The sequence below is a fragment of the Nerophis ophidion genome, linkage group LG01 (genome assembly GCF_033978795.1).
Source record: "Nerophis ophidion isolate RoL-2023_Sa linkage group LG01, RoL_Noph_v1.0, whole genome shotgun sequence".
Lineage (NCBI taxonomy): Eukaryota > Metazoa > Chordata > Actinopteri > Syngnathiformes > Syngnathidae > Nerophis > Nerophis ophidion.
The window spans coordinates 64485647-64494139 of NC_084611.1; the positions used below are offsets into that span (position 1 = coordinate 64485647).

General features: G+C 40.0%; 1 non-coding gene across 1 annotated transcript; it reads left to right on the plus strand.

Moving 5' to 3' along the window:
- Window positions 1-602: 602 nt before the first annotated feature.
- trnan-guu (transfer RNA asparagine (anticodon GUU)) lies at window positions 603-676 on the plus strand. The gene has a single exon. It is a non-coding gene; the product is annotated as a tRNA-Asn (tRNA).
- The last annotated feature ends 7817 nt before the right edge of the window (window positions 677-8493 follow it).

Genomic DNA, 8493 nt, shown 5'->3' on the forward strand with positions numbered 1-8493 from the left:
AGTAGCATATAGCATATAGCAGTTAGCATCCCATGACCCACAATGCACTTCTGCCATAACCCGCCCCTGCCGAATTCTTATTGGTTGACGTGTGTGACGATTGCTGACATTTTCTTCGTCTCTTCCGCAAATGAGATAAATAATATTATTTGATATTTTACGGTAATGTGTTAATAATTTCACACATTACATATTTCACCCCAGGCCAAACTATGAAAAAAACTGCGACTTACAATCCGAAAAATACGGTACGAACAAAATCAAGATGATATCAATATCAACACAATAACCAGAAGCAAGAATGCATTAAAGCGAAAAATAAGTCAAAAGAAGATAAATAAACCAGTCATAACATTATTTACAGGGCTGCCTTATAACTGAGGATTGTGCGTGTGCTATACGGGGCATCACAACGAAGACATTCTCATTCACTACACATTCATGTTGTCATGCTCCGACCGGTGGCATTTTGCTGTGTTTTCAAACAAGCAGAAGACATCTACCACTTGTCTTGTGCATTTTGGAACCAGTTGTGCAGTGCACCTATTTTGATACCACTTATTTGTTTACCTCTTTTTGGATGTAAGGAACACATAAAGTCAGTCTCTGTGGCGCAATCGGTCAGCGCGTTCGGCTGTTAACTGAGAGGATGGTGGTTCAAGCCCACCCAGGGACGAGATTTTGACACAAGCACGAAGGTTTTCTTATTCAGCCCATGTCCTTCTCTAAATTTGCAAAAAAGTTTCTAGTTAAAACATATGCCAGGTTTGCAACATAACTTTCAAGCCATGCTTTTTTAAACTAAAGTAAATTACTGATAATCAGTGCTATCGCCTCAAATTGGCTATCATTAATTGAGTATAGGGTTATAGGCATCGGGTTGAAATCCCACGATGTTCCAGGTGCTGTAACTGTCAGTCAAAGTCCCTGTTTGTTAAACAGGAGCTGTTGGGCTCAAATCCTGTCAGTGACTTGATGTTATTTCTGTAACACTTTCCCAGTTTGGGCAGCACGCTGGAGGAAGGGTTAGTGCGTCTGCCTCACAATACGAAGGTCCTGACTAGTCCTGGGTTCAATCCCGGGCTCGGGATCATTCTGTGTGGAGTTTGCATGTCCTCCCTGTGACTACCTGGGTTCCCTCCGGGTACTCCGGCTTCCTCCCACCTCCAAAGACATGCACCTGGGGATAGGTTGATTGGCAACACTAAATTGGCCCTAGTGTGTGAATGTGAGTGTGAATGTTGTCTGTCTATCTGTGTTGGCCCTGTCATGAGGTGAGGATTTGTCCATGGTGTACACCGCCTTCCGCCCGATTGTAGCTGAGCGCCCCCCGCAATCCCAAAGGGAATAAGGGATGGAAAATGGATGGATGGACTTTCTCAGTTATGTTTTCAAACCATGTGAATGTGAGCCTAAATTCTCTTCGTTTTGAATGAAATCCGAAATAATGCACAGAGTTGGATGTTTACTACAATGTTTTCTTAAAAAAAATTGCCAGAACCAGAACTCAGAAAAAAACACCACTTCAGATGGGTTCCAAATCCCTTTGCTACAAGTAAGAACCCCGTTTCCTTATGAGTTGGGACATTGTGTTAGGTGTAAATATAAACGGAATACATTGATTTGCAAATAATTTTATACCCATATTCAGTTGAATATACTACAAAGACAAACGGATAAACATTTTTTTTTTTGCAAATAATCATTAACTTTAGAATTTAATGCCAGCAACACGTGACAAAGAAGTTGGGAAAGGTGGCAATAAATACTAATTAGGTTGAGGAATACTCATCAAAAACTTATTTGGAATATCCCACAGGTGTCCAGGCTAATTGGGAACAGGTGGGTGCCATGATTGGGTATAAAAGCAGCTTCCATGAAATGCTTAGTAATTCACAAACAAGAATGGTGCGAGGGTCACCAATTTGTAAGCAAATTGTCGAACAGTTTAAAAACAACATTTCTCAACAAGCTATTGCAAGGAATTTAGGGATTTTACCATCTACGGTCCGTAAAATCATCAAAAGGTTCAGAGAATCTGGAGAAATCACTGCACGTAAGCGATGATATTACAGACCTTTGATCCCTCAGGCTGTACTGCATCAAAAACAGATATCAGTGTGTAAAGGATATCACCACATGGGCTCAGGAACACTTCATAAAACCACTGTCAGTAACTACAGTTGGTCGCTACATCTGAGGGTGCAAGTTAAAACGTTGCTATGCAAAGCAAAAGCCATTTATCAAAAACACCAAGGAACGCCGCTGGCTCTGCTGGCCTCGAGCTCGTCTAAGATGGACTGATGCAAAGTGGAAAAGTGTTCTGTGGTCTGACGAGGCCACATTTGAAATTATATTCGGAAACTGTGGACAAGGTATCCTCCAGAACAAAGAGGAAAATAACCATCTGGATTGTTGTAGGCGCGAAGTTCAAAGCCAGCATCTGTGATGGTATGGGGGTGTATTAGTGCCCAAGGCATGGGTAACTTAAACATCTGTGAAGACACTATTAATGCTGAATGGTCCATACAGGTTTTGGAGCAACATATGTTGTCATCCAAGCAACGTTATCATGGACGCCCCTGCTTATTTCAGCAAGACAATGCCAAGCCACGTGTTACAACAGCGTGGTTTCGTAGTAAAAGAATGCGGGTACTTTCCTGGTCCGCCTGCAGTCCAGACCTGTCTCCCATCGAAAATGTGTGGCGCATTATGAAGCGTAAAATATGACAGCGGAGACCCCGGACTGTTGAACAACTGAAGCTCTACATAAAACAAGAATGGGAAAGAATTCCACTTTCAAAGCTTCAACAGTTAATTTCCTCAGTTCCCAAATGTTTATTGAGTGTTGTTAAAAGAAAAGGTGATCTAACACAGTGGTGAACATTCCCTTTCCCAACTACTGAGGTCTGCCTATATGAAAACCCCCTACATTTGGTGCGCTCGGCTGTACATGAGGTGGTCAGGTATGTTGCAAACTACTTCATGATGAAACACAGGACCTTGTTATTATGTATTTCCTTGCTTATTTATAGAGGTAAGAAGGACAGTAAAAAAAAAAACTTGTTTCCACCCTGTTTCGAACAGGGGACCTTTCACATGTGAGGTAAATGTGATAACCACTACACCAGGGGCGCTCACACTTTTTCTGCAGGCGAGCTACTTTTCAATTGACCAAGTCGAGGAGATCTACTTCATTCCTATTTATAATTTATATTTATTTATTTATGAAAGAGACATTTTTGTTAACAAGTTAATGGTGTTTAATGATAATACAAGCATGTTTAACACACATAGATTCCTTTCTTTCATGAAGACAAGAATATAAGTTGGTGTATTTGATTCTGATGACTTGCATTGATTGGAATTAGACAGTGGTGCTGATAACGTCCGCATTTTCAAATTGAGGAAAAAAAAAGTCCTCCTTTCTGTCCAATACCACATGAAAGTGGTTGGATTTGGCATCTCATTTGTCCAACTTGCATACTCGTTTTTAAACACTTTGTTATGAGAGTAGCATATGTGTGTGGCCCTTTAATGTCTGGCAGCAGGTGAGTGACGTCAGTGACTGTGCGGGTGGGCAAGCAAGTGAGAAAGCGGTCGCTGAGGGCGGGGGAGAAATACATTGGCATCAAACTCCGTAGCTTGCTAGCTTGTGCACACTAGCTTTCTGAGACTCTTATTTTGTTAGCACAGGCAGGATGAAACAGGTCTTTTATGGTGAAGACAGGAACTGTGCAGTCGGTCTTTAGAGTTTTGACAGTAGGTACGGAGTCTCTAGAAATAAAATGTGTTTCTCTGCGTCCGCCCTGTTAGTGATTTTTTTCTTAAATATGAGCTCGCAGCAGCCAGCGTCATCTCACAAGATCCTCGGGTGCCGAGAATGTCAAACAACTACGAAAGTGAAGTCTTGGTATGATTGATGATTGCTCATTTTTATGTCCATTTTTTAATGCCTGGCTTGAGATTGACTGACACACCCTCCGAGATCCACCAGTCGATCGCGATCGACGTAATGGGCACCACTGCACTACACCATGGAAACTGCTGCAAATAGCAGACCTTAATCAAGACTTACAAGTTGATTTTCGGCTGATGTAAAACATGGTGCTCGCTAGTCTTATTGCTGTTAATGGCTGCATTGCATTTCTTGCCTTTTGTGGATGTTGTTATATCCCTTTTGCACGTAGAATGTGTTCCACTCCGTAGCATATTTTGTCTGTCGCAGCCCGCATTTCAAAAGCTCTCCCTACTAACGCAAGACACAGGCATTACACCCAAAAGGCATATTGGACTCACCCAAGGCTGAAGCAGTATACTTCTAGTTACGCCCATCCAAAGACAATGACATCTGGCCAACGTAACATGAGATTTTAAAAATTGTTGGCGAGTAATTATTCAATTAAGACACAAAAAAATGCATACCTCAAGGAGTGTTTATCCAAACAATCTCAGCAATATATATTATATGTGAATATATATAGAACAGTGGTTCTCAACCTTTTTTCAGTGATGTAGCCCCTGTGAAAATTGTTTTAATTCAAGTACCCCCTAAAAAGAGCAAAGCATTTTTGGTTGAAAAAAAGAGATACAAAAAGTAAATCATTTTCTGATTTATTAAAGTGTATAACAGTGCAATATATTGCTCGTTTGTAGTGGTCTTTCTTAAACTATTTGGAAAAAAAGATAGAAAAATAACTAAACACTTGTTGAAAAATAAACAAGTAATTCAATTATAAATAAAGATTTCTACACACTGCGATGAAGTGGCGACTTGTCCAGGGTGTACCCCACTTTCCGCCCGATTGTAGCTGAGATAGGCGCCAGCGCCCCCCGGCGAGCCCAAAATGGAATAAGGGGTAGAAATGGATGGATGGACAGATTTCTACACATAGAAGTAATCATCAACTTAAAGTGCCCTCTTTGGGGATTGTAATAGAGATCCATCTGGATTCATGGACTTAATACTAAACATTTCTTCACACAAAAAGAAATCTTTAACATCAATATTTATGGAACATGTCCACAAAAAAATCTAGCTGTCAACACTGAACATTGCATTGTTGTATTTTTTCTCACAGCTTATGGACTTGCATTCATATCTTGTGTAAGTATTATTCAATAAATATATTTATAAAGGATTTTTTAAATGTTGCTATTTTTAGAATATTTAAAAAACAAAAAATCTCACGTACCCCTTGGCATACCTTCAAGTACCCCCAGGGGTACGCGTACACCCATTTGAAAACCACTGATATAGAATAACAAAAACTATATATTTATATATATATATATATATATATATATATATATATATATATATATATATATACATATACATATACATATATATATATATATATATATATATATATATATATACATATATATATATATATATATATATATATATATATATATATATATATATATACATACTGTCATAAAAAATATTAATGACACGAAAACACATCAACTGAATTCGTTTTTAATCAGTCTATTGAGTAATCTAACAGCTATAAAATTATAAAAAAATGTTGCTGAATGGACAATGTGTCTAATATTTTTCAAATATGTTTGAACGTTCTTTATTGTGCTTCTTATTTGCACTCCTCCCTCACAATAAATTACATTGCTCCTGCTATATGTTCCACCCATCAATTTTCCACCGTTTGTCTCTTTCAGGGTCGCGGGGGCTGCTGAAGCATATCCCAGCTCTGCACTCAGGCGGAAGGCCGAATACACCCTGAACAAGTCGCTACGTCATCACAGGGCCAACACAGATATATAGACAACATTCAAACTCACACTCAGACACTAGGGCCAATTTAGTGTTGCCAACCAACCTATACCCAGGTGCATGTCTCTGGAGGTGAGAGGAAGAAGGAGTACCTGGAGGGTTCATGGGGAAAACATTATATTTGCATTTTTCACCGTGGGCGTTTTGAGGATCGGCATATTTTTTGCAAAACAACGACGACAGAGACACAAATAGGATTGCACGCCTATACCTGCTCACATAAGAGACACAATCTACTTTGCACACATTTAGTAGATCTGCATTGTGTGTGCTATGAAGTTTGCACGCCTTTTAGTACACGCAAACCTTTGGAAAATCAGGCCTATAATGGAGAGAAATGTCATCTAATAAGCACAAAAATGGTAAATGGGTTATACTCGTATAGCGCTTTTCTACCTTCAAAGTACTCAAAGCACTTTGCTACTATTTCCACATTTACCCATTCACTCAAGCATTCACACACTGATGGCGAGAGCTGCCATGCAAGGCCCTAACCATTGTCTATCAGGAACAAGGGGGAAGTGTCTTGCTCAAAGACAAAAAGGACGTGACTAGGGTGGTAGAAGCTAGAAATTGAACCAGGAACCCTCAGGTTGCTGGCACCTCCACTCTCCCAACTGCGCCACACCCCCCACAAGATTGGTCTTCTCTTGTATTTAGTGAATTCATACACAAAAGGTAAATACAAAGGATGGCCTCCAATCCAAATCAGATTTCAAATCCTGATACTTTGAAGATATTGTATTTCCGTGATTAACCGCTGGGGCGCTATATAATTTAAAACCTCTTCTCACTCCTGCGCTTATTCAAAGCATGCGGTAAAAGTAAGCAGGCGCTAATGACTTTAAAACCTCTCTCACCCCTGCGCTTACCAATGGCATGCAGTATAACATTGAGTATGATAAAAAAAAAAAAATTAAATAAATTACATTTGTTTTCTGCGGCCCGGTGGTTGGGGACCGCTGCTCTACAGCATGTCATCGCACCCACTTTAACACCATGCTATCTGCGTTCCGGCCGGATGCATGCATTTCGCTACATCTCATACGAGATTGCAATGCATACTTGGTCAACAGCCATACCTTTTACACTGATGGTTGTGATATAAACAACTTTAACACTCTTAATAATATGCGCCACACTCTGTGAACCCACACCAAACCCATTTCTGGAGAACATTATAAACGCAACATAAGAATTACCCATAATGCTGTGCATCCATGACTCTTGGCTATATCATACATGCGCCCCCAACCCCGCCCACCTCAACTGACGCACATGGGGGACACAAATTAATAAACTACAGACCAGTTTTTTTCTGAAATTTCCCAATTATACAGAGAAAAATGTTGAATCTGGTGCCATGAATTAAAACACTTCAGTGCAACCTCTGCTTATGAGTGTCCATGCTTACAAGTTTTGTGGGATACAGTGTGAGTTAACTGTTATGCTTTTGATTGCTCTCAAAAAGATACGTTACGATCCTCCCTACCGCTAGTTGGCATAGCAAATTACACATTGAACTCTGTAAGATCTGAACAAAACATGCTGTAAAAAACTAGTTATCACCCAGCAAAATATAAAAAAATGTGGAACGAGGACTTGAGATACAAGTATTTGTTGTTAGGAGCTCTGTCCGAGAACCAATTAAACCCATAAGCTGAGGAACTGCTGTACTAAGAGGAAAGTTTCTGCAAATAAGGATGTTGTTGATCCTGTAATAAGTTTTAACAAAGAGTGCCCGCGTCTTTGCCCTCTTCTCTATTAGGTGCCCTTCTGTTGAGCGTTTTTCCGGAATTACCGTGGAGATAACGATTGCCATTCCGTGGTCGGAAAATAAAATGTCAGTTTAGATAAATTGTTGCTACTACTACTAAATTGCTACTCTTGACCCCTTCAATATCCTGCTGGGATTCCCTCAGGAGCAGCTGTTGTTGAATATGCAACTCATCACGGCACTTTTCAAGTTGCACTTGCAACAACAAAGTTTTCCACATCTATTTGAGTATACTAATCACGTTCAATCAGCTGTTTTATTGTTCATCCTTATCACTAGTTTGATGTGGGTGTGTCTTATTGTGTTGCGTACTTGTGTACCACAAATGTGTGCAGATCAGTGGTTGCAGTACTTACTTACCTAAAAAAAAGTGCCCTTATCTTAACATTTTCGATCTTCTGCCTTTAATTATTGGATTTTTTTTTTTGTTTGTGATTTTTTTTTCACCTGATTAGTCCCCACTAATTTCGACCAAACTACCACTCAAATTGATACTTGTTGGGAATGTCAAATGCCCTCTACATAAAATATCTTTAAGCAGTAATGTATTTGATATTTTGGAAGATGTGCTCAGTAATAGTGTCCTGACAAAAATGTTTTACTTCCGATACTATACGTAGCCTTGAGGAATTGCAGATACCAAATGGATCTGATCAAATATCGGAATAATTCATCCTACCATCCATCCATTTTCTACTGCTTATTCCCTTTTGGGGTCGCGGGGGGCGCTGGCGCCTATCTCAGCTACAATCGGGCGGAAGGCGCAGTACACCCTGGACAAGTCCCCAGCTCATCGCAGGGCCAAAACAGATAGACAGACAACATTCACACACTAGGGCCAATTTAGTGTTGCCAATCAACCTATCCCCAGGTGCATGTCTTTGGAGGTGGGAGGAAGCCAGAGTACCCGGAGGGA